Here is a 24790-nt window from a genome sequence, read left to right on the forward strand (position 1 = left end):
ACTGTTTAGGACTTCAGTATTTTAAGGCCATATCATTCATCACTACAGATTAATTATAAAAGATAGTTAATAGTATCTATAATCAATATTGTTTGAAATTTGGATGGAAAAGGCTGCAGCCAGCAGGGAGTTAGCGTAGCTTAGCACAAAGACTGGAAACAGGGGGAAACAGCTAGCCTGACTCTGTCCAAAAGGAGCAGAATATGTCCTGTAGCTCCTCTAAAGCTCAGTAACTAACATGCTTTATCTTTTTGTTTTAAACTGTACAAAATAGTGTAAAAATAACAAGCTGTGGAGAGCTGACGCCTTTACCAGCTCACACTGAGAGACGTGGGGCTCACCTGGACAGGTGTATAAACACATTTTACATTAAACCACAATTTGCAGGAGGAAATCTGAGTTCTTAGAGATTCAGATATGGAACCAGTCCTCAGTCCTCAAGTGGACCCATATTCTGCATTGTTTAAAGACATTTTGGGAAACATAGTCAATCCACACTAAAGTAGGAGTTGCTGAGAAGGTCGACTTTGTGTGTGTGTGTGTTCGTGTGTGTGTGTGTGTGTGTGTGTGTGTGTGTGTGTGTTGTATTTGTGCGGTGCAGTCGGTGGCGGCTGCAGGCGACCCCTGCTGCAGGCGCTGCACCATCAGCACCTCCATATGGAATCTGCAGATGTTTCACTTTCTGTCAGCCTTTCATGTTTCACACCTTTCTGGTTTGTAAAATCCTGACAGGGCGCTTTTGTTTTTTTCTTTTCTCAGCGTGAGGGTTAGACCCTTAAGTTCCCTCCACAAACGTTGTGTTGCTGAAACACAGGACTGAAGCAGCAGAGCGCGGCCTCTGATTGGCTGCAGCAGAGTAGAAGCTCTCTTTTTGATGAGAATCCATCGAGCGAGGCAGGAAGCAGTCGTCACAGTGGAGAAGCAGGAAGTTCAGATTGAGGTTAAAGTAGCTTCATCTGTTAATCAGTAATTACAGCGAGTGTAAGAGGAACAAAACACGGTTCCTGTGAAACCACAAGCCGAAAGATTAAAGGTAATAAATTCAACACAGCAGCTTTAACTGACACAAACGTCTGGATGCAGAGGTGCTAAAAATACTGCAGAATAACAGAAAATAAACATCCTCTGTCTTGTAAAAACAAAGTAAAATATCCATAATTAAAATACAGTGTATAGCTTTAATTTTACATGAGATCGTGTTTATTTGTTGGCCTTTAAAGGTTTAATTAACTATATTTACACACATATAAACAATTGAATTACCTTTACATATGCTCAAACTGTACAGAAGAGTGCTTTTATTAGCTGGGTTTTCACCAAACAAACAAAAACAAAACAAAACAGGATGAATGCTGCAAAATTACATATTATCTTCTGTTTTATAGCATTTTTGGAGTTGCTGGAAAGTGTATTTTTCCACACACAATCACAGCTTTGAAGGTTGTTGCTGGGATTAACAATGTAGACGCCTTTGTAGCTACCTGGACATATATCTTTTAAACCCCTCACTTCTCCTGAATATGAATCTGCCTGAGCATATTGACTTTCTCACAGCTATATGAGAAGATGTAACGAGTTACTCTCCGCCCGCGTTGACAGGAATGTAAAGCATCTGTGTAAAACATACACAATGACTCCCGTCTAACACATTAGCAGTCATTAGCATTGCAAATGTAGCGCTCTCACATCGTGATTCATTTAAAAGTGACAGGTGCAGTAAATGAAGCTGAGGTGCAGCTTCAGTAAACCTGATCAGTCTGATGGATTGTGGGAGTGAAGAGTTAAGACTCCACTTGTTTTATGATGTGACTCAGAAGTATAACAGCTACACCCCCGCAGTAAAACACACAGGGAACTGTTAACTATCGCTCCGTTTAGAGGCCAACTCATTTTTTAGCTTGTTAAGTAGTGCATCACATTTTCTCCACTGGAAGGTCAACCTGGAGGGGATGTTTCCTGAACACTGGGCCATGAGAGGGCAGTTTTTCATGTTTAATCATATTTTAACCACATGGGCATTTAAGAGGGCATGCATCATCCCCCCAATGACCCATGAATGTCTCCCGGTGCACCTGAGAGCATAGAGAGAATAGAAAAATGTTAATGTTTGTGATTATGTATTTACAGAGTGCAGCTTTTGCACACCTGTGGATTGACAGGTGCGTAGGAGAAGACCGAGGGCCGACAAAATCAGGGAAAAAAGCTGTCCTGAAAAAAACACTGTCCACTTCACTTGCAATACGTTTTAAAGACAACGTTTTGGTACTCAGACCTTTATCAGGTTAACCTACAATACGATACAATACGATACGATACGATACGATTCGATACGATACGATAGAGTACGATACGATAGAGTACGATACGATACGATAGAGTACGATACGATAGAGTACGATACGATACAGTACGATACGATACGATACGATTCGATTCGATACGATACGATACGATAGAGTACGATACGATACGATACAGTACGATACGATAAAGTACGATACGATACGATAGAGTACGATACGATACAGTATGATACGATACGATACAGTACAATATGATACGATACTATGATAACCTGATGACACTCCAGCACACTGACCTTCAGTGTGCTGGAGTGTTTTTTTTCCTGATGTGATTCTATATTTGAAAATGGTTGCAAAAGCTAATGAGAGGAAGTGTTTGATGATTAGAGGCGGGAATCACAGAGTAACTCAAGATACAATTCATGATACATCGCCCACGATAAAGATTATATCACGAGACAATCATCTGACTGAACAACACGATATCTGTCAAACTGATGAAAGCAGAACAGTTCTGCTGGTTAAAAGAGTTTTTTGGGGGGAGTTCTCAAGTCTTGAGCCCAAGGACAGAATCCATCATACACAACACAGATTGTGACGTGTAATTTGTGATAAAATTGACTTGACTTGACATTTCTTGAGGAAACAAGTGACACAGTCGCAGAAAAATAAAATGACCTCCAACCTCGAACAAGAAAAAGACAAAAAAACAAAAAGAAATGTGAAGTAAAACTCTTGTCAGACACAAGAAAATATGTCTGGTCTCCTGTATTTCATGCGTAATGTTTAGTCTTCATGTCACTGGGTTTCTATTATAACTCATGCCTTTGTGTTTTTACGGTGCGTGATACAGCGATGCAGCAGGTCAGGAGGTCACATCTGGAACAGCTGGTCAGCAGTGACCACAGTCCTTGTCTCTTCAGTCTCCAGGTAACTGAGGCCATTATGTTCTCGTGTGGCTGATTGCATTAACGGTCGTCTCACTGAGGCATCCGTGTCCTCTGCCGACGTGAAGAGATCCTTCTGAAGTCGAGAACCGTCTCTTCTGTCTCGTTGACTCTGAGAGAGAGAGATTGTTGTCCTTGCTGCAGATCTCTGCGGGCTGACTCATCCTTGTTAGTGAAGAGCTGCTCTGCTGGGGTGTCATCAGCAGATTTAATGACACCACGGCTGTGATGTGAGCGCATCAGGTCAGGAGGAGGTCCAGGTGTGACTGCCTGAGGTCTGTTGCTAGGAGCTGAACGGTGATGGACTCAGTCTGGAGCGTTTCGGTCAAGTGTTTCTGTCATCCAGGTGTGAACGAGCCAAGTGTGATGTGCCTGTAGTGAAGCGTGTTTCAGTCCAGTCTCATCATGAACAGCTGCTTCGTGACACGTCGAGTGAGTATGAAGGTGAAGGATTCAGGTAGCAAGTCGTACTTCTACTTCGTCCGTCACTCTTACAGAAGCAGTGGTACCTCAGTCTGGTGCACCGACACACAGACAGGCGGACAGATGTTGCCATGCTGCATGTGTTAAAATAATTACAGATATAGATTATTATAATATCGTTGACAGAGAAGCTGAGCTGTAACAGAAGTGTTTTATATTGATGCTCTGAATGATGAATGATGAATGATGAGTGATGCTGACTCACTGCCTGACATTTACACAGAAGCTTCTCGGCATCGTTTGGACGTTAAAAATAAAACTCTGTCTGATGAGATAGCGAGCGAGCCTCCTGTTGGATTTAAAGATTCATCAGCTGATTTCCTGCCCTGCTCCTCGCCCTGAACCCAGCAGAGAGTGTGGAGAGCATGCAGCATCAGAGAGATGAAAACGGCATCGATGACAGAGAGCGATGACTTTTCCTGCCTCTCAGTCGGTTATAACACTCCGGGGCTTACCAGGCGTATTTTTTTTTTCTTGGGAAAATCTCCTTAAAACCCACTCAGAGAGTAAAACCCAGAGGGTGAGAGCTTTGAAAGAGACATCAGCCGGGCTGAGAGGACGTCCTGTCCTCCCCTGCAGCTCTGCAGCAGCTCTGAAGCTGTCGGGTCAGCTGCTGGTTCATAAACTGCACCAGTGACTCTGCCCAGCTGCTGTTCACGGGCCGGATTTCCCCCCAGTCATGATGTCACGTCCTCGTATTTATTTACACCTGCAACTCTGAGCCATGATGAATTATGATGAATTAATTTTAATCCACAGCTGTGATGTCAGACTGTCATGATGCTGCTTTCTGTTTCTGTTAGCCAGAGCGCTAACGTCCTGCTAGCAAGAGTCAAAGCTTATAACATTATGTAGTAGTACTAGTAGTAGTCGTAGTAGTAGTAGTAGTAGTAGTAGTATTCTTAGTAGCAGTATTACATCAGCAGTAGTAGTAGTAGTAGTACTGGGACTAATATTAGTAGTAGTATTCTGAGTAGCAGTACTTGTATCAGCAGTAGTAGTAGTAGTATTTGTACTTGTATCAGTAGTAGTAGTAGTAGTAGTAGTAGTAGTAGTATTTGTACTTGTATCAGCAGTAGTAGTATTTTTAGTATTTGTACTTGTATCAGCAGTAGTAGTAGTAGTAGTAGTATTCTTAGTATTTGTAGTATTTGTGCTTGTGTCAGCAGTAGTAGTAGTAGTAGTATTCTTAGTAGCAGTACTTGTGTCAGCAGTAGTAGTAGTAGTAGTAGTAGTAGTATTCTTAGTATTTGTACTTGTATCAGCAGTAGTAGTATTTTTAGTATTTGTACTTGTATCAGCAGTAGTAGTAGTAGCAGTAGTAGTAGTTGTAGTAGTATGTGTACTTGTGTCAGTAGTAGTAGTAGTAGTAGTATGTGTACTTGTGTCAGCGGTAGTAGTACTTCAGTAAGTACAGTAGGTACTTCTGTAAACTTTAAAACACATGTATGTGTACTTGTGTAAGCAGTAGTGGTAGTAGTAGTAGTAGTATGTGTACTTGTGTCAGCAGTAGTAGTAGTAGTAGTAGTAGTAGTAGTATGTGTACTTGTGTCAGCAGCAGTACGAGCAGCTGTAGTCAGAAACAGAATAAACAGGAGATACCAGTAGATACTTCAGTAAGTACAGTAGGTACTTGTGTAAACTTTAAAACACATGTATGTGTAAACTTGTAATAACTGGCAGCAGCAGAGACACAAACAGATGAAGTGTTGAGACGATAATGAACCCAAACGGTCTTGTGATTATTCGGGCCGAGCCGGTGTGAGATCCTGCAGGATTTGGCTCGTTCACAGCTCCGTATTGTTGGAGAGGACGGAGATATAAATACTCAGACAGCTTCCTGCTTCTCCCTGCTGGGGTTCGGCGTTACAGGCGTCCCAGCTGAGCACACACCCAGACACAATAGACCGGCCCGGCCCGCTTCACCAGGCCCGGGCTGGCCTTCATGGAGGATTATCCCACACAAGTCCCCTTCATGGCTTTTTATTCAGAGCGTGAAGGAGGACGGACACAAAGCCGGAGACATTCAGAGTCACTTACGGTTTAAAATCACACGAGGTGATGAAGTCAGGAGGAAATCTGAACTATTTCTGCTCAGATTTCACTGCCAGCGTCGTTTTTAGGTACATTTTGATTTCCAGGTACAGATACTTTTTATTTCAAATACTTTATTTAAGTAAACTCTGAGTACTGACCTCGGAAATCATAGATGACTAGAAAGAGGAGAAGTGAGCAAACTAGATTATTAAAGGAACAGTTCACCCCAAAATAAAAATTCAGACATTATCTAGTGCTAATAGAAAGTCAGGTGAAGTTTCAGCAAAGCTTCACAGCAAGACATTGTTGCAGCCAGGGGTGGAAATCAATAACCTTTATCAGTGAAAACATATCATTTTAAAGTGCATAATAATATGCATTGAAAACACTTGTGTTGACTAAAGATGCAAAACAATAGTTTCTAAAGATTGGCTCCCCCCCTCCATACGCCTCACAGTGGTTTGGTCCACTGCGCCTCACACATCTGTCTCTGTGGAGCGTCTCTGAGTGTGGCGGTGCTGAAGGGCCATAGTGAGTAGATATTGTGTAAAAGTTGACTTTAAAGAAAGCTGCTATTTTTCTCTTGTCACACAGTTTTAGGTTTAAGCTAAAAGAAGCTCCCTGTTTCAGTCACCGCTGTAGATCACCTGAGGTCTCGGTAAAAACACCTGGTTTTGTCGCGACAAACAGGGATAGAAAATGTCCCTGGTTGTCCTTAGAAACCTTCAGGGGTGAATGAGATTGTTTTGTGTTTATTGTCCCCCTGAACAGTGAACTGAAATATCCGCCCTTGGTCGCAGCATTCTCCTAAACAACTGAAGTAGCTGGAGACTTTTTTTAAAAAAGCCAAAAGCGTCAGCCTCGACAACAAGACGCGGGTGTAAATAAAGTCTTTTCAAAATAATTTAGGATCTCTGGGCTCGCAGAGACGCCTGACGAGCTGTATGTAGTCTCCAGCTACTTCAGGTGTTTAGCAGAATGCTGCAACGCTGTTTTATTGTGAAGCTCCAGAAATGTTTTGTGGACTACGAGACTTCACCTGACTTCCATCAGCATGTTGGTGAGGAGATAATTACCACATTTTCATTTCCTTTTCCTTTAATGTTTGTTAGTGAACTAAAACTGAGAACAGAAATCAAACAGTGAGGTTTTAAGAAGAGGAAGCAGTCAGTGATGCATCAACACGAAGCTCAGCTCAATCTGAAAACTGTCCTCCTGTTGTTGACACGTCTGTTGGGACAGACGGGGACAGACTGCGAGGTCAGTGTCACAATATTGAAATGTTTGCATCGAGGCAGTCGAGTGTAATGAAAGTCTCCGCGCTCGCCTCCTCAGGTGGGCGAGTTCCCACATCAGCACCTGTCACTGCTCCTGCTGAGCCGTGGGATGGAAAACAGCCGACGCTGATAAGCTACAGACTTTATACTGCTGCACAGAGCTGGAGAGTAACTAAGTACATTTACTCAAGTACTGTGACTCCATCTCAGAGACAAATATTGTAGTTTTTACTCCCATTACATTAATCTACTTTGCTGTTTCAGGTTAATGAAACACAATGTAAGCGACACATAAATGATGATGTGTTATTATAGATTAGAAAAATACTTTATTGATCCTCGGGGGGGAAATTCACGAGCAACCCAGCAGATTACACAGTAATTAAAATCAGCTCCACCTTCACCGGCTGCAATAACTATCAGGAAATGGATCCTTCTGCATGAGTACTTTGATTACATGTAGATGCTGATACTTTTGTACTTTAACTTTAAGTATTTGAGTGCGTCTTCCTCCTCTGGTGAATGAACACAGCCTGGCATAGCGCGGTGACCTCCAAAAGGCAAAACATAATCAAACCTACCAACAAACAAAATGCAGGATTATTCAGCAGCAACCGTAAAAGCTGCGGCAGCTGAGAGGAACTCTTGCTGTGAGCGAGAAACACGTTAATGCTTTGCGAGGACTGTGACCGACTCTTTTACTACCTGCAGTACAAAGACCCCCACACACCCAACTGACATCAACGATCGAGCTGCGACAAAAGGACGACTGTTGTGTTGTGTTATGTCACCTCTCCAAAAAGCTGCACTTGAACACATCGCAAAGATTACAGCTAGCGGCCAACAAGCTGCGCTCCTCTCTGCTGATAGACAGACCGTTGGTATGATGATGCAGCATTTTCTGACACCACTCTCGCTAATGTAGCCGCTGCTGATGGAGAATATGACTCCTTCTGTTCTTCTTCCATTTCTCTCTCCTGCACTGATCTGCTCGCCTAAACAGCCAATCAGAGGGATTTCTGAGTGTCCAGTGAATCATCATTATTTCCAAAAACCGTTTTGTTTCCCCACAGGATGTCTGACCATCTCCATCAGTGATCCTGCCAACCAAAACAGGTATTTTAATTCAAACCGTGATGTTGTCCTAACCTTAACCAAGTGGTTTTAGTGCCTAAATCCAACCAGAGCATAAACACAGAGCTGTGACAAGAAAGAAGCAGTAATTTCAACCTAAACTTGAACTTATCTGTGGTTTTGCAGAAAAGTACTCAGCTAACATTTATTCTGGCGACCGGGTTGGTAAATCATTGTTGTCGTTGTTTGCTCCTCTTTCAATGAAATAAACTATATGCTATAGCAGCTACACTAACCTCTTGAGGAGCCGCCATTGTTGTTTTAAAATGAACAGTCGCTTCTCTCGCTGGTAGTCACACCTAAACCACTCCCGCAGCCGCCAGCAGGTCTTCAGAGGTCGCTGATCTGTTCAACACCTAGATTTATGAGGTAACACGAGGATTGTCTTCTTCTTATTGAAGCTCTCAACTTGGCGGGCACAAATCTTATTACTACCAAAAGCAAGGATGACAAAAATGACGAAATATAAATAGTGAAAAGACTGAATTATCCGTATGCTTAAAAGCCCACAGGAATATGAAAGAGAGAGCTTTAAAGTTTAAGAGATGAAATTCAAAGTAGAAAAGATCTTTTCCTCCTCGGTTCATTAAAAAAGTCATTTAGTATTTAGAGATATTTTAATGTCAGATGGTTTGTTATATCTCAGCTTTGAAGACTCTTTCCTGCAGCTGAAAGGTCATCAGCTGGAGTCAGCGTGAGTCCGTCAGCTCCTTCGACTTCTGTCAGCGAGTCCTTGAGCGATACAGCGACCCCCCTCCTGCGTTAGCAGCAAGTCGCCCTGAAACATCGCGTCAGCGAGTATCTGAAGTGTGAATGCAGAGCGTACAGTAAGACCTCTCCCATGCCTCCTGATAGCAGCGGAGAGCGTTTCATCAGACGGGGCCTGCCGCTGCCTGCCTCCTGACTTCCTCTCTTTGATCCTGAACCCTGCAGTCATATGCAAAGCAGGCTGGGAAGACGCCGCCATGCTGGGAGGCATCGCCTGTACAGAGTAAAGAGTGGAGTAGACTGTGTTTCCTTTACAAAGGTTAAAGTCTGACGGGGAGATTCACACCGGAGCTGTGAATTATACCGATGATAACAACACCACCACTCCCTTCATATGAGACACACAGTCATTCTCCAACAAAGACTTTAACTGACACAGTTTACTATAGAGCGTGAACCTGTACGTCATCACAAGAGCTGCAGATGATGAATAAGAAGCTGCTGGTGAAGCTGCCTATGCCCTCACTTTTTTTTCCCAAAATGGCGATCAAGAGTCCTCACAAAATGGATGTAAGATTGTTTCTTTGGATCAGCAGCGTCCTGGTAAACTGAGCTGTTCTCTCCGTCGTGTTCTGGCAGCTCCTGGTGAAACCAGTACGAACAAGCCTCTGGTGAATGTGTTCGTCTGTAACGCCAAGAGAAAAGAAGAAACTTTGACTTACGGGTCAGTGAATATGTGTCATTTGACAGATGTAATTCTCCAGTTGCACAATATAGTGTGACGTTTATCCACTGTACAAAAACTCCACGTCCTTTTGCTTCTGGTGCTGACTCCACAGTATTCTGTACGTCTACAGTTTTTAACATTTGTGATTCAGTTTTCCTCAAACTTTTTCAGTCCAAGAACCACTTAACCAAAAAAAACAAAACATCACGGACCATTTAACTTCCCAACATCCCTCAAAAACAATTGTCATACTTCAACAGTTTCCATCTTACTGGCTTTTTTTTCTGAGACATCGATGAGACAATGTCTGGACCCAAAACCCACTGCACTGATCATTGTGGGTCGGCTACACTGCTGAGGCCTGACAACACAGCAAAACAGCCAACTCAAATAAAACATGGTTGAATTTAAATGCGAGTTGATTTAATATTAAAGACAACACATCAGTTCCACTCACGACGAGGCTTTGGGGTCGCTCAACATCACAGACAGTTTGAGAAACACTTGAATGTGATATTTTACCAAATATACTCACAAACCACTTTTAGGTCGCTGTGGCTCTTTGTTTACGCTCGGTGCTTGGAAAGTGGCTGACGTACACCACCTCGGTAAACCGAGCAGTATAAGTATTAGTAGTCATTTTTAAATGTCTTCCTGCCTTTAGTTCAGTCATGCCGCAGTAATAAACATTTTCTTTACTTCATTCCTGAGTGAATTGGCAATGAACAGGCCTACAGGAAAACCAAGACTGAACCAGACAGGAAAAGTGCTGAAAAACCAAAATCATGAGATTAAAAAGGCTAAAAAGGTCCATAAAGCAGGAACCACGCTGTGGTTTGGTTACCCCCCTTTTTACCACTGGTCAAAAATCCCACGTAAACCCGCTCCGATTAGTTTTTATTTGATCTGAACGTAAGACCCGGGTGAACACGCTAAATCCTGCCGCGCAAAGTGATGACACGTTATCAACATCCAGTGGTTGACACGCGTTTAAAAAACCTGTGTAGACCCGCTGATTTTGGTGGAAAAGCGGCATTATTGCGAGCAAACCCCTTACACACTAAAAGACCAGCTATAGATGGAATACATTATTTCTCCAGGAGGCAGCAGTCTGTGGAGGGAGATCTCCTGCTGAGCTCAGAGTTCACACTGATTCACAGACTCAGATTGAACTGTGGTCGTCGTCACAAAGGCTGATGAGATTCACGTTAATGCTGAGAGGAGACAGCAGCAGCCGCTCTGCATGTTCCTGCTTCCTCTGAAACTTCAAAGTTCACTCTGACGGATGCTCACGGCCGCCGTCTGCCAACGATACAGCAACGCTCATCTTTTAAACAACGTGCGCTTCTGTTTTCTGTCATCACGATTCATTTCTTCTCTGCTGTAGCAACACATGTGAGGCGATGGTGATTTAAACACATCGAGGAGGGAAGACATTTTGGGTGACCTATTTGGCTATTTCCATCAGGATAAGATGACTTTATCTGCTCGGTATGAGGGTGGAGACGACACACACCAACACACACACTCACTCGGGGAGGTTTAACAGGCCTCCACAGGGGGTCTGTGCTGCAGCGGCGAGCAGCTGGCTGCATCTGATACTATTAACAGAAGTGATGTGAGTGTGTACCGCAATAAAAATGTTTCTGGCAAATGTTGAATATGTTATTGTGGGTGTGTGCTGCTCGATCTGATGATTGGAAGTTTGTGAAGAAAACGCTGGAGACGTGTGGGAGGGGGAGGACAGTATGTGAGGCTCTGTGCACATAGTTTTAGTAACAGTCACCCAGAATCAAATGCCTCATTTACATTTTCACTAAAGTGACTTTTTATCACCAAACGAGACAGAGACAGAGACAGAGACAGAGACAGAGACACAGACGCTCCTCCTGGTGTACGAACGGTTCAAACTTTGACCGAGTTTGACTTCTTGGCAGCGCTCGGTCCCTCTGGTGCCGAAGCCGAATCCAAACCTCAAACTATTGTTTTGTGAAAGCTTCTCATAAAAACAGCTGCTGGTGATTTCAACTGCTGTTCAGCGTGAGTGTCTTTCTGGAGATAAACATTGATGATTTCAAGATTCAAGATTCAATTTGTTTGTCATTATGCAACCAGGATTGTATAATTAAATAAGACTGAAGACTGATTATGCTCGATAAAAAGGAAAGTTATATAAATGGTTGATTAAATCAGACCTGATTAAAGTCCGAAAAATAAAATTCTTCATCAAATTTCTTTCTTTTTTCTTTTTTTTTGGTGAAGTGGAGGATGAATTGGATGCTTGTCCAAATGTTTCCAGCAGCTCTGGTCAGGTTTGCTGGTAAATACTGTGTATATTCAAGGATCGAAGGCTTCAACAAGCCAACAAGGCTGCCAAACAAAGGACCCGAGTTTGAGTCACACCACTGGATATTTTGAGGACAGTTGCAGACATTTCCATCCGTAATCGTAGCAACCAAAGCAGATATTTTAATCCAAACCATGATGTTTTCTAACCTTAACCAAGTGGTTTTGGCGCCTAAACCTAACCAGAGCACAAGCACAGTGTTGTGACAAGAGAGACATAGAAAATTCAACTCAAACAAACGGAAAGTTGCAACATAAAGAGCTTTAACGTATTCTGTGTTTTTGCAGAAATGTAGTTAGTGAACATTTATTCTGGAGATTGGGTTGCAAAAACTACTTTGTTAGGTTTAGTAAAAGATCAAAGTTTGGGTTAAAATGACCTTGTGAAGGCTAGAGGAGCTTCTTCGTCATGGTTACAACTATAAATAAAAATAAAAATTTAAGTTTGATACAAAACAAACCAAGATGGACGTGAGAGGAAGGTTGAGTATCAGCCAGGAAAAACACAGTTTAGAGAAAGGATTTTTTCATATCTAACTAAAACAAAGTTTGTGGTTGTCAGAAGAGTGGAAAGAGGAATCAAGATGGTTTGGGTTTGTTTTATTTTGTTTTTGTCGAGTTTGAAAGAAATGTGTTTTGCGATTATCTGCGAGGTAAAATTGCTACTTTTGTCAATGTAGTCTGGTGGCTTTCCATAATTTATAACAATCTGAGCCGGTTAGTGGCAAAAACAAGCACTTTTAGTGGATGTAATGATTTAACGATCACTGGATGTTGCACGGGACTCAGCTGCTCCCAAGAGGAACATAATGAGGGCCCATTAATGAGTGTAGCGGCACTACAGTCCATCAGGGCAACTGCAACCCGACATGTTTACATTTCTTTACTTGACTTGTCTTCAAGTCTAAGTTTGACATCGATATGATCAATAAAACATACCCATCCCTCGTAACTTTGACAGTCAATGTTGCCCACAGGGCAACACCAAAAACTGTCGCTCCATAACAACATCACCTGATTCCCTCCTTTACACCTACATCCACCAGAGGACTTTGTAAGGTAAACAAATGCAGTTATGAGGCTGAAACGACAGATGCTGTAGCTGTGTGTCCACATACTTTTGGCCAAACAGTGTATGTAGAGTCAGGAGAGAGGAGAGGCTCCAGAGAGAGGAGAAAGTGCAGCATAATGAGTGTGAAAGTGAAAGAGAGAGAGGTGACAGTCAGAGGGAGGAGGGGTGAGTTTGCATAAAGAGGACAGGGAAGGGCGAGAGACACTGAGAGAGAGAGAGAGAGAGAGAGGTGACATTTAAAAATAGAGAAGAAGAAGAAGAGAGGACGGAGGAAGGAGATGTGTGGCTGTATGTGTGTGTGTGTGTGTGTGTGTAGCAGCTGTTTTCCTTCATCCACTGAATACTAAAGTCATTTTCTGTATCAGGGCCACAGCGCTAATTTCCCATGATCCTCTCCTCCAACAACCTTCACTCCTCCCTGGTGTGTTTGTGTCATTTTAAACAGGAAGGCTGAGGTGTGACACTGACAACAACACACACAGACACACACACACACACACACACAGAGACACACCACACACAGATTATAAAATCAAACAGTGATTACCGATTTCCAGCCAATTCATCATCACATGTGATGGTGATGTGATGAAAACAGCCAATAATCAGATCTTTGTATCATTCTGTATTTCAATTTTAACCAATTTTACTAAACATATCAACTGTCGCAGGGTCGGTAGCATGAAAAAGGACTGCAGACAACAGGGAAATGTAGATAATCAGGCAGGAACAGTTCAGGTTTTATAATAATAAAATGATAATTCATATGTTCACAGGAAAAGGCAGCAAGTCCAGACAGAATATGTGGCTACGTACCAGACTGACGTTTTTAACAAAACTGTTAGGGTTAGGGTCAGATTACTGTAAGGCCGGACCCGCATTGGATCCGGTGTCAGGCTGGTGCAGCGGTGTGGGAGTGTCACTCCATGGTCCGTGTGTGTGACGTGTTGGGAACCCCCCGCTGATCAGTGTGTCGAAAAGATGAAGCTTTAGTTTTGATCTCTCTTCAGACACAATGGTACCAAACCTGGCAACTTGAACAAATGATATCCTTTAGATTTGTCATCATTAAAGGTGTTCATGGACACGTTTTTTAAACTTTGGACAGAGCCAGGCTCGCTGTGTGCTAAGCTAAGCTAACCAGATCCTGACTCCTAACACACCAACCTGAGATTACTGTGCATCTTCTCATCCAGCTCTTCTAAAAAAGAAAGTGACTACGCTTCCCTGAACTGTCTCCTTTAAGGTCACGACTCCTCTTAACGGGATGCGACATTTCAGGAAACGTCTGCTCTTTTATTAAACTGCTCTGGTTTCTCAGCAGGACGAAATTCAGTTGTAGAATAAAAACAAACTGACAGGAAAAACCAATTCAGTCAACACATACGGGAAGAGTCTGAAAGAGTGTGTGTGTGTGTGTGTGTGTGTGTGTGTGTGTGTGTGTTTCCAGAGAAGGAAACGGCCTTACAATCTAAACAAAAGCTTGTCATGAATCACCTCTCTCTCTCTCAGCTGCTCTCGGTTTGTTTCTTTCCTGTAACGACCGACCAGCAGCTCCGTCACTCACAGCTGCATCAATCAGCAACAACAGCTTCAGAGTCCATCAGTGACTCAGCAGCTACAGCCTGAGATTTACTTCACAGAGCGATCAGTCAGACTCTCTTTCTTTAATGTGTCTCAAACAGTTTCAATATTTTAAAAACATCATGAATAACTCTTTTTTTATGTGTTTGCAACTTCTAAACAACAAGGAGCTTCTTTTTTTTCAGTCTCGTCGCAGCAAACATCGGACGAGTAGCTGCATCACGTCCCTCGTTAGAAATAGTCCCAATTTATTAGCGATACTAAAAGTTTGGTCCCCCTGGATCTTTGTGACAACAGTTTCAAATGATTCAATGATCTTAAATAGATAAAACTCAGCCTGTTCTTTCTGCACAAAAGAAAAAGTCAAAGAAAATTAAATCTATTCAGAATATTTGATCTAATAAATGAAAACCTGGGTCTGCATCCTTCATGAGTCATTCAGAGTGAGTTAATCAAAAAGACAAGATTAATGTTCAGTCCTCCGTCTGGCAGAATCGTCTTTTTATTAAAGCCTTGAAACCTGAATGATAAAATATCATGTTTGAAATGTGCTACTACTGGTACATTATCAGGTTAACATCACCACTCAAAGAAATGTTTGAAACACTCGTGTCTCATACCGACTACTGAGGTTGAGACCAGGGGTTCAAGAAGTCCTTCACATGTCTGTGACTGAAGTTGAAAAGAAGACTAAAATTACATTGTAAAAACTCTATATTCTCTATATTTTGAACTCTGTAAGGACGTCACTAGTGAACGCTGAAAAGCTCAGCGGGTGTCCTCAGCAGAAAAAACGACCATATATGTCGACTGTATATCAGCTAATTATGACACATATTTACGTTTCTTGTTCGGTGGCGACCTTGAGCGGATGTGGTAGTTATAACAGCAGCAAAGGAGGAAGTCAGGATGAGTAATATAAAGAGCGAAAAACAAAACAATAAAAGATCTCAGTGGGGAAGGGGAGCCCGGGTGTGTTTGGTTATATAAACAAAGAAGAATAAAGAGAAAAAATAGTTCAACTGAAATAAAAACCAATACAAAGATATCAATATTTGTCCTGCCTGATTAATTTTGAAAATCTGATTCATGCAGTTTTGCTTGATGCTTCAATTTAAATGTAAAACAGAGAGGAAGAGTAAAGAGAAGTACAAAGAAATAACAATAAATAGATAAATGAATAAATGTATTGCTCTATTCATTCTGTGTGATACAAATCAATCGGACGAGATAAGATGAACTTTTTCTTCAAGCTGTTCAGTTTTTATTGTCGTCTCCTCGAGCGCACAGATGTGACGATGAATAAAACATCTCACTTTTTCCTCAGGAGCTGCATGTCTCTCTAGAAAAAGTCACAAAATGTCAGTGAATATCTCTGGTTTATTCTGGTGTTATAAAGTGCAAATAAAGAAAATATTACATTTTAATTTTGGCTCACCAGTTTCCCCTCCTGTGTGTTTCTGTATGGTATTTTTAAAAAGCAGAAAAGCAGCAGAATGTGGAAGTGAGAGCAGAAGCATTAAATTTCAAAAAGGAAGAAAAACAAGAGGAAACGCTGTCTTTTCACCAGCAACAGAGAAACATAAGACGCAGCAAACAAACACTGAAAACCCAAAAAAAAGGGAACTTCCCCCCTGCGGTGAACGGCTGCTTCCTCCAGGGGGAAAGAGCTTCAGGAGGAAGAACAAGAAGATGTAATTATTATAGCAGGAACTGAGCTTGAAGAAGTAGAAAAGAAGAAGAAGAAAAGCGCCGCAGTGTGCAGCAGCGCTGATGAGAAGATGGATTTGGGTTTGTTCCTGTAATGCAGTCAGAGAGCTGAGAACAGACGAGCTCTTCATCCTCATCTCTGCTGCCTTGACCTCATTCCTGAATGCGTCTCTGTGTTTGTTCCACTGAAATGTGCCGTGTTTACTCCCTGCAGAGGTGAAAACATCTGTACATGTCATTGTGGAAGCTGTTTGAGGACAGATGAACTGTAAAACTCATTTTTTGGAGGAGTAAATACAGCCGTGCTCGCAGCTCGGAGACGCAGCTGTGCTTCGAGCTAAACGCTAACGTCCACCTGAGGGGGGCGCTCGATTAAAGGTCAGGAGATCCCCCGAAGTTTAGAGGATTCATCGTCCAATCGATCAAAATTGTAAAGAGATATTTCAGTTTGGAGCAAACCGGTCGAACACTCGACACTGTACACCTGTGAAAGAACAAGCTACTGCTCAACGTCTGCTAAAAACCAACGAGCTGATTGTTGATTGTGGAGCAGGTGAGCAGTTTTAAGGTGCCTAATTATTATTATAAATCATTTTTAAGGCTCCGTGTTCATCACAAAAAGGAGAACCGGGGCGAGAGGGTCAAAAGCAGAACAAACAGAGCGAAGTTTAAACATTAACCCGACACCTGAAACATCCACAGCACACCTTGTTCTCTGCTGGAGGTGTAAACCGGTCCGTCCGTCCGTCAGTAATATTTCATAAAGTACTTCGGTTCACCTATATCGCCATAGCAACCTCAGCCTGATTTTAATTGGAGCCCGAGGCCAGTCTGCATCCCTTTCATCTTCCACACACACACACACACACACACACATCCACAAAGACACACTGTACGCATCTGTGCTCACTGAGACACACACAGATGCACCTCTCTTTCTTTATCACACACACACACACACACACACACACACACATACTGCTCCGAGGCGTTGTCTCCCGACGGGACGAGACTGATCTGGTGTCAGTCGTCGCTCTTGATGTCGAAGGTTCAAATCTGGTTCACGAGTGTCAGTCAGCTTGTTTCTTCTTTAGCCTCGTTTTCCTGCCGCAGGTTCTTAAAAGAAAACAGGTTCAGAGTCGACCTGAAAACAAGTCGTGTGAACCCTGAAGCAGGTTGAGCTGCCTGTAAACATTCCTCCTGCTCAGACTGGACATTAAAATGAAAGGAAAGCTTCTGACATGCTTCAAACCTCGCTGATGGACGACAAAATCCATTATTATAAACTCAAGTGGATATCTTCAAGTGTTTTTAGTGCAAAATCCCCCATCTGTGTGTCTGTGGACAGTGTCCCCCTGCTGAGGGAGGTGGAGGTCAGCGATATTTAGTTTGGTAAGACATGAAAGCCAAGCAGGTTGTAGGAGGTGAAAGCTTAAAGCTGGGCATGCACTGTACGATTTTAGAAATGTTGTTAATTCAAAGTTACTGTACGAGTAAATCGTCTGCGATGTGAAGCCAAAGCTCACGGTCAGTGTGTGCTCGTCAGTCCCTGCAGACCCTCCTGTCCATCGACGTGCTGCCGTGGCATTTTCAGGTGATATGCCGATCCTTCACACTAACTTCTGTGGTCAACGTCGTGAAACTGTCTGATAAGTTTGGTTGCTGTCGGACACGAAGTTAAGTGATGAGATTGAAGTTGATGAAGACGAGGGCAGCCAGGTGGAGCAGGCTGAGGTGACATCCAGGCTGGAGAGGTCTCACAGGAATCACAGGTGAGCAGGTGAAGAAACTAACGAGGGGATGAGGTGCAGGTGGAGGGACGCTGGGAACAGGGCGGTGCTAACAAGGCTGATGTGAGACAGGTGTGGGGGAGGAACACGGGAACAGGTGAGCAGGAAGCAGAAAGGAACTACAAAATAAAACAGGAAATAACTGACCAAAAACCAAAACCGTGCCAGAAACAGTCTGGTTTGGGGTTAAAATTAGACGTGACGTAACTTAAAGGGGCTCTACGTAACAATTTGGAGCAACTTGCATGTACTCGCTTGTTAGACGACACACAAAAAGTCAAAACATGGGTTGTGGTAACGCTCAAACTGACTTCACAGTTGCTGCAGTAATCGTCCACCATGTGTTGATACCAGGCTTGTTGAAAATATTAGTTTAGTTCTATATTTTTTGCCAGCACTCGTTAAAAGTGTCGCCATAATGAGATATAATGAGGCGTCCTGCTGCAGCTCGTTTCTCTGGTGTCAGCCTGCTCAGCTTCCTGTTGAAAGTTGAACCTCTTTCAATAATGCAAAGTTGAAAAGGTCATCTATTTTTTTTTTTTAGGATCCATTAAGTAGGAACTCCCCACAGCTCGGAGAGATGGATGAAAATGTCCTCGCAGCACCGAAGCTTTTAAAAAAAAAGATGGTGCAGCATAATATTACTTGAGGTTTCAAGAAACATAAAACCAGATGGATTTGGTGAAATGTCAGAAACTTAAAAAATAAGGAAGGAGGAGGAAAACACGCCTGAAGAGCTGCTTATATCAGCTTAATAGATACGAGCAGGAGACGACTCCGAACACGGACTTTAAAAACTAAATACAAGAAACTGAATTTGTGTGCGAGTCGACAGGAAATCACTACACCAGCCTGCAACTCCTCCATAACTCTGCACCGATGGTCGGGCGAGACACTGAAATTATGAAGAAAAAGAAATTAAACTGCACCGATTTTCGTTTTAGCTATAAATAATTCAGACACACACACACACACACACACACACACGTCTGACCGTCTGGCCCGAGGCTGAGGGGACTCAGGTGAACCACATCGCTTATTAACCCTCCCACACACACACACACACACACACGCAGACCTTTAACAAGACAAAGGGAGGCTCCATCTTTTGACAGGCGGACCGAACACACACTGTTGTACTCCATCTTTGTTCTGTTTCAAACCACTGGAGCACAGAGCATCATGGGAAATGAAAGGGGGGAGGGGGGCTGTCGTGTCACGATTTCCCCCGATAGTTCAGTCAATCAATCTGCAACTTTGGCAATTAAGTTTCATCGTCGTACAAGTAGGAGAAGAAGAAGGAGGACGACGAGAGACGAGCTGCTCAGCGCCGACTTTTGTCCAAAATGGTGGAAGATATCAGTTCATTTCTAATTAACCGTCCTCTGTTGAAGCATTTAAGGGTTTATAAACAAACACACACACGGTTCAGTTTATACCTCACTGCTTATTTGCATACACAAATGTATTTTTCTCAGCGACCCTCGAGGCTACACAGATGTGACAGTATGAATCAGATTAAAGGGGAAGAAATCCAAACTCAGAATTTTAATATTTACACTTTTAATGAGGTAATAATACAAACTCAGAAATGTAGAAATGTGTATTTTTCCATAAGTGAATAAAGAAGCTGTTCTCAGAGGAAAACAGTAAACAAACACAATAATTATCGCACATCTGGCAGCGCCGGTTGTCGACTAAATGAATGAATAGTCGTGTTTTATCCTGTGTGGTTGGTAGTTGTTACTGTCGTCGCGACGATAACACCGCTTGGAAACACTCGAGGGACGGAAAGTTGTCGTCCTACCTCAGATTTATTCCTCTACGGTGGCAGTAAACACAACAAACGAGCTTTCCTGTCTTTTCAGAAGTGACTCAGAGAGTCGGATAGTCGCTCTGACTCCATCGCCGTCCATGCTACGTTCACCCCCCTGCATGACCGACTGTATAGTCACAAGGCCACGCATGCTCGTCACTGCTCCCTTGTTCTTTGTGTAAATGCTGGGAGGGAGAGTTTTCAGCAGCATTTGAAGTTGCAGAAATGGAAGAATTGTTCCTTCAGTGTTGACTTTGTGTCTGTGTGACGTGAATCATGAAGAGGAGACGAGACGAAGGGAGGAAGACTTCAGCCAGGAGGGAGAGAGAAGGGAATAAAATGAGACTATAAGGGGAGGAGGGAGAGGAGGGAGACGAGGGAGACGAGGGAGAGGAGGGAGGCAACAGAGACAATAAGAAGTGAAGGACGAAGAGGTGAAAAAGAGAAAGATTGTGTGAGAAGGAAAAAGAGATAGAAAGAGCAAAATGAGATGAGGAGGTCTCACCTTGTTTTCCCAGAAGAAGAAGACAGATGAGTGGAGGAGTGTGGGGGTGCTGCGTTAATGAGAGCACACACACACACACACACACACACACACACACAGTGACACATACACACACACACACAGTGACACAGCACAATTGCTACCAGCTGCTGCTGTTTATCGTTATTAACGAAAAAATCCCAAGGTCACTAAGGAGTGTGTGTGTGTGTGTGTGTGTGTGTGTGTGTGTGTGTGTGTGTGTGTGTGTCCAGGGAGAGGAAGGGAAGGCGAGTGGGCGACGGGTGTGAAGAATCCTTTGACCTCCTTCATGATAAAAGCTGCGAGCTTCACTGAGACACACACAGTCGACAACAGAGTCGACAACAGAGTCGACAACAGAGACACTTTCACTGAGAAACACCGAACATTTGGGTGCACGAGTCACAAAATGGCGCTCCAGGAAAAGTCGCTTGAAACCAGGTTGCACATTAAACACAAGGGTCTATGGCGCCTGGTCTGAAGTGCAAGATGCAAGTATTTTCAGGGTGTGTCCGACTCCGCTTTGCTCGTTAAGCGGCGGATAATCTGGCCGCAAAGTGAGACGCACGGTAAAAAGAGGTTGTATTTAGCAGCAAGACCTTTGCTAGCGCGAGTTGGTGGTGCGTGCATTTGTTTTGGAAGCGAGTGACAGAGAGGCCGCAGGATGGATCACGATGAGGTTATGTATTCCAGTCTGCAGGATATATTATTAGCAGTTAACGTCTCTTCAAACCACAGATACATCCACTGTTCACATTATATGCCTATTAGCCACCTTTCAGGAGGTGAAGAGGATGGTGGCGGTGGTGTTATTACAGCCGGTGTTAAGTGTTATGAGGCAATTAGCTGCTGAACCCAAATGCAGATAACACCAGAGGAGCCAGGAAATCAGTTTTTTTTGCAGGAAAAGGTATAGGTATGATATATAAGGTATGATAAGGAGATGGCTTGGCTGGCGAAGAGGACAGGCAGGACTGTGAGCGGATGGAAAACAGGGTTATTCACTCAAAGGCTTGAGTGGCTGCACGAACAACGAACTGGCAGCGTGGAGATGACTGAGCAGGGTACAAGAAGAAGAAGAAGAGGTCTTGATTGCGCTGATGAAGTGCAGCTGGTGGCTCCTCCCTGACAACAACCATCACAAGAGAGAAACTGCTGCGAGGCAAACAACCGAGAAACACGGTAGTCAAGGAGCCGATGTTACAATAAGGCTGCCGACCGCAGTCACGCCACTGGATTTCTTTAGGGACACCTGGAGACATTTCCAGCTGTTTTTGTGGCGTCAAACCGTGATGTTTTCCTAACCCTAACACAGTGGTGTTCATGTCTGAACCTAACCAGAGCATAAGCACAGAAGTAGAAAATTCAACCTAAACAGACGTAAAGTTGCAACACAAAGATGCTCAAAATCTGTGGTTTTGCAGAAATGTACTTATTCTGGAGTTAGCTAACCAGAAACATCTTGGTACGTCTTTGTTTCTTCAGGAATTTGTCACCTTGTTCCCTGAAGCACCACGGTTTCGGCCCTGTGGCGATAAACGTATCCACTTGGAGTAAAGTGGGTTTCGTCTCTCGCTCCCTGATGGATCCTGCCGTCGCTACATGCTTCTACTTTCCAGCGTTTTGTCCCGCCTGCCTCTCCTGTTTCGTCGGCTATCCGACGCAATCAGGAAGCTCGAGACTCTCGAAAACGCCGTTTCATGTCGACTGTTTCAGTAACAGGCGCTTCAGTGGATTCATCGTGTCGGCTCTGCTCGACTTTCCCCCAAATTATATATTTTTTTGTTTTATCTTCAGCAAAAGATGAAAGAAAGCGAAGCCGCGCGGCCTCCAAACCTTCTCATTATGACATCTCGTACGCTGCAGTCTGTGGTTTCATCACACAGAAAGCTGTCGACTTCCTCCAAACATTTTTTTTCTTTCTGTTATTGTTTACGGATCCGAGTCTTCACCTGCACTCGCCCAAAAAAACACAGAGCAGCAGCAGAAGAAGACGAAGAAGAAGTAGAAGAAGAAGACGAGCGGTGGAGGATCGCAGTGTTTGTTTCTATGTTTGTAAAAAGCCGTCTCTCCCACTCATTTTCTCCGTCTTCTTCTCTAATTTGGGAATGCAGGATGTGGTTTTCATAACAATGAGGAGTTATATTTCATTTCAGGGCTGACTGAGGCACAAATACACACACACACACACACACACACACACACACACACACACACACACACAAGATAATTCACATTCACCGACTCACACAGAAAACCTGCTCATTACACAGGCCGATACACACACATGTACAAGTGTGTATTTTATGTCTATTCCACATACATTATGCAAATGTACAACACTGACACACTCACACACAGACACACACACACACAGGAGGAGGAGGAGGAGGAAGAAGAAAATGGAAATGAGAGTCGCTGCTGGATGAGTGACAGACGTGATTCAACTGCAGCTGAACTCTCGACGTGCTTTGAGGATATTTTTATCCTCGTCCTGATCATCTGCACTGATTACGTTTCTTTTATCGTCGTTTTTTTGATTTTCAGTATTTATCTCATCACGCGTCGCAACTGTCCGCCGTCATCACGGCCTTGAAGGTGTGACTCCACGAGATAAAGTTAGATTAAAGTGTCTCGCTCATTACCGTCTCAGTTTTGATCTTGACACCTGGTTATTTATATCCCTGTTTTCTTGACTCTGAAGCCTCGTTCACACAAAGATCCCAGTTAATTACTGGGATAACCTTTCAGGCACCGCGACAGATCTTTACTAACCACACGTACAGCTGCATGTGCAGGAACAGATGCTGCAAGAGACGGTCCAGTGATGTCCATGGATGCCAACAACAATTCTTCTTCCTCTTCTCCTTCTTCTTCTCAACGACATAAAAATCAACAGTAGAAGAAGAAGGCGGTGGAAGGCCGGATGTACGTGAACGTGGCTGAGGAGCTGTTTTTGTCCGGTGCTCGTGTAAAATCGTTAGTAGTCGACACGTAACGCTTTATCGTGATCAGAAACACATCGAAAGCAACAATAAAAGAGTAAATACCTCATCAGAGTGTTCACTAGTGTTTGAAGCCTCCTGAAGTCGTGTTTGAAGGTCAAAAGTAGAGCTCAAACACAGACGTAAGCACCAGCGAGGGGAAAACTGGATCCACCTAACGGACTCCTGATGCTGCTGATGTTTGACTGGTGCTACCTTCACTCCGGTCGGTACAGCACTTAAAATGTCCTTTATAAATAAATCAAACCCGACTTGATAAAATTAAAGTGTGCTCTATCTGCGACCGGGGACGTAAAAAGAAAAAGCTCCATCCTCGTGGTAATTACTCTTTTATTTTTAATCTGGCTGTAATCAATGAGATGATTAAAATGTAAATGTGATCTCTGAGGCTTTCTGTCGCAGCGTCACATGAATGAGTTCTTGTGAGGTGAGAAGTTTAAAGAAGTTTCTTAACATAACCCGAATCAATAATATATCTCAATGTGTTATATTATTCATGTTCCTGCTCTCAGCGCTGATGAATCAAACCGGAGGAGAGGAAATCTTTATTCTGTATCTGATACCAGAAGAGCTCAGGATCAGATGGAGGAGAGGAAATGTACAGGAAGGGCGTCTCCTTCTTCTTCTTCTTCTTCTTCTTCTTCTTCTTCTTCTTCTTTATCTTCTTCTTCTTCCTCCTTTTCTTCTTCTTCTTCTTCTTCTTCTTCTTCTTCTTCTCCTTCTCCTTCTTCTTCTCCTCCTTCTTCTTCTTCTTCTTCTTCTTCTTCCTCCTTTTCTTCTTCTCCTTCTTCTTCTTTATCTTCATCATCATCTTCTTCTTCTTCCTCTTCTTCTTCTTCTTCTTCTTCATCTTCTTCTCCTCTTCCTCCTCGTCCTCCTCACCTCCTCCTCGTCCTCCTCCTCCTCGTTCTCATCCTCCTCCTCTCTCCTCTCCTCTCCTCCTTCTCCTCCTCCTCCTCGTCTTCCTCCTACTCCTCCTCCTCCTCCTCTACTTCCTCCTCCTCCTCGTCTTCCTCCTCCTCTTTCACCTCCTCGTCCTCATCCTCGTCCTCGTCCTCCTCCTCCTCCTCCTCCTCCTCCTCCTTCTCCTCGTCCTCCTCCTCCTCCTCTTCCTCCTCCACCTCCTCTCCTCCTCCTCCTCTCTCCTCTCCTCTCCTCTCCTCCTCCTTCCTCTCCTCCTCCTCCTCCTCCTCCTCCTCCTCCTCCTCCTCTTCTATATATCTGGTTCATTTCCTGAGCTGAAATAGAATTGACTTCCTGATTCAAGGTTAAATGAGTTTGGTGTCGGTTCTCTGCAGGGAGAAAGAGAGACGGAGCGAGGTGGAGGT

The sequence above is a fragment of the Pagrus major genome, chromosome 16, assembly GCF_040436345.1.
Source record: "Pagrus major chromosome 16, Pma_NU_1.0".
In the NCBI taxonomy this organism is placed as follows: Eukaryota; Metazoa; Chordata; class Actinopteri; order Spariformes; family Sparidae; genus Pagrus; species Pagrus major.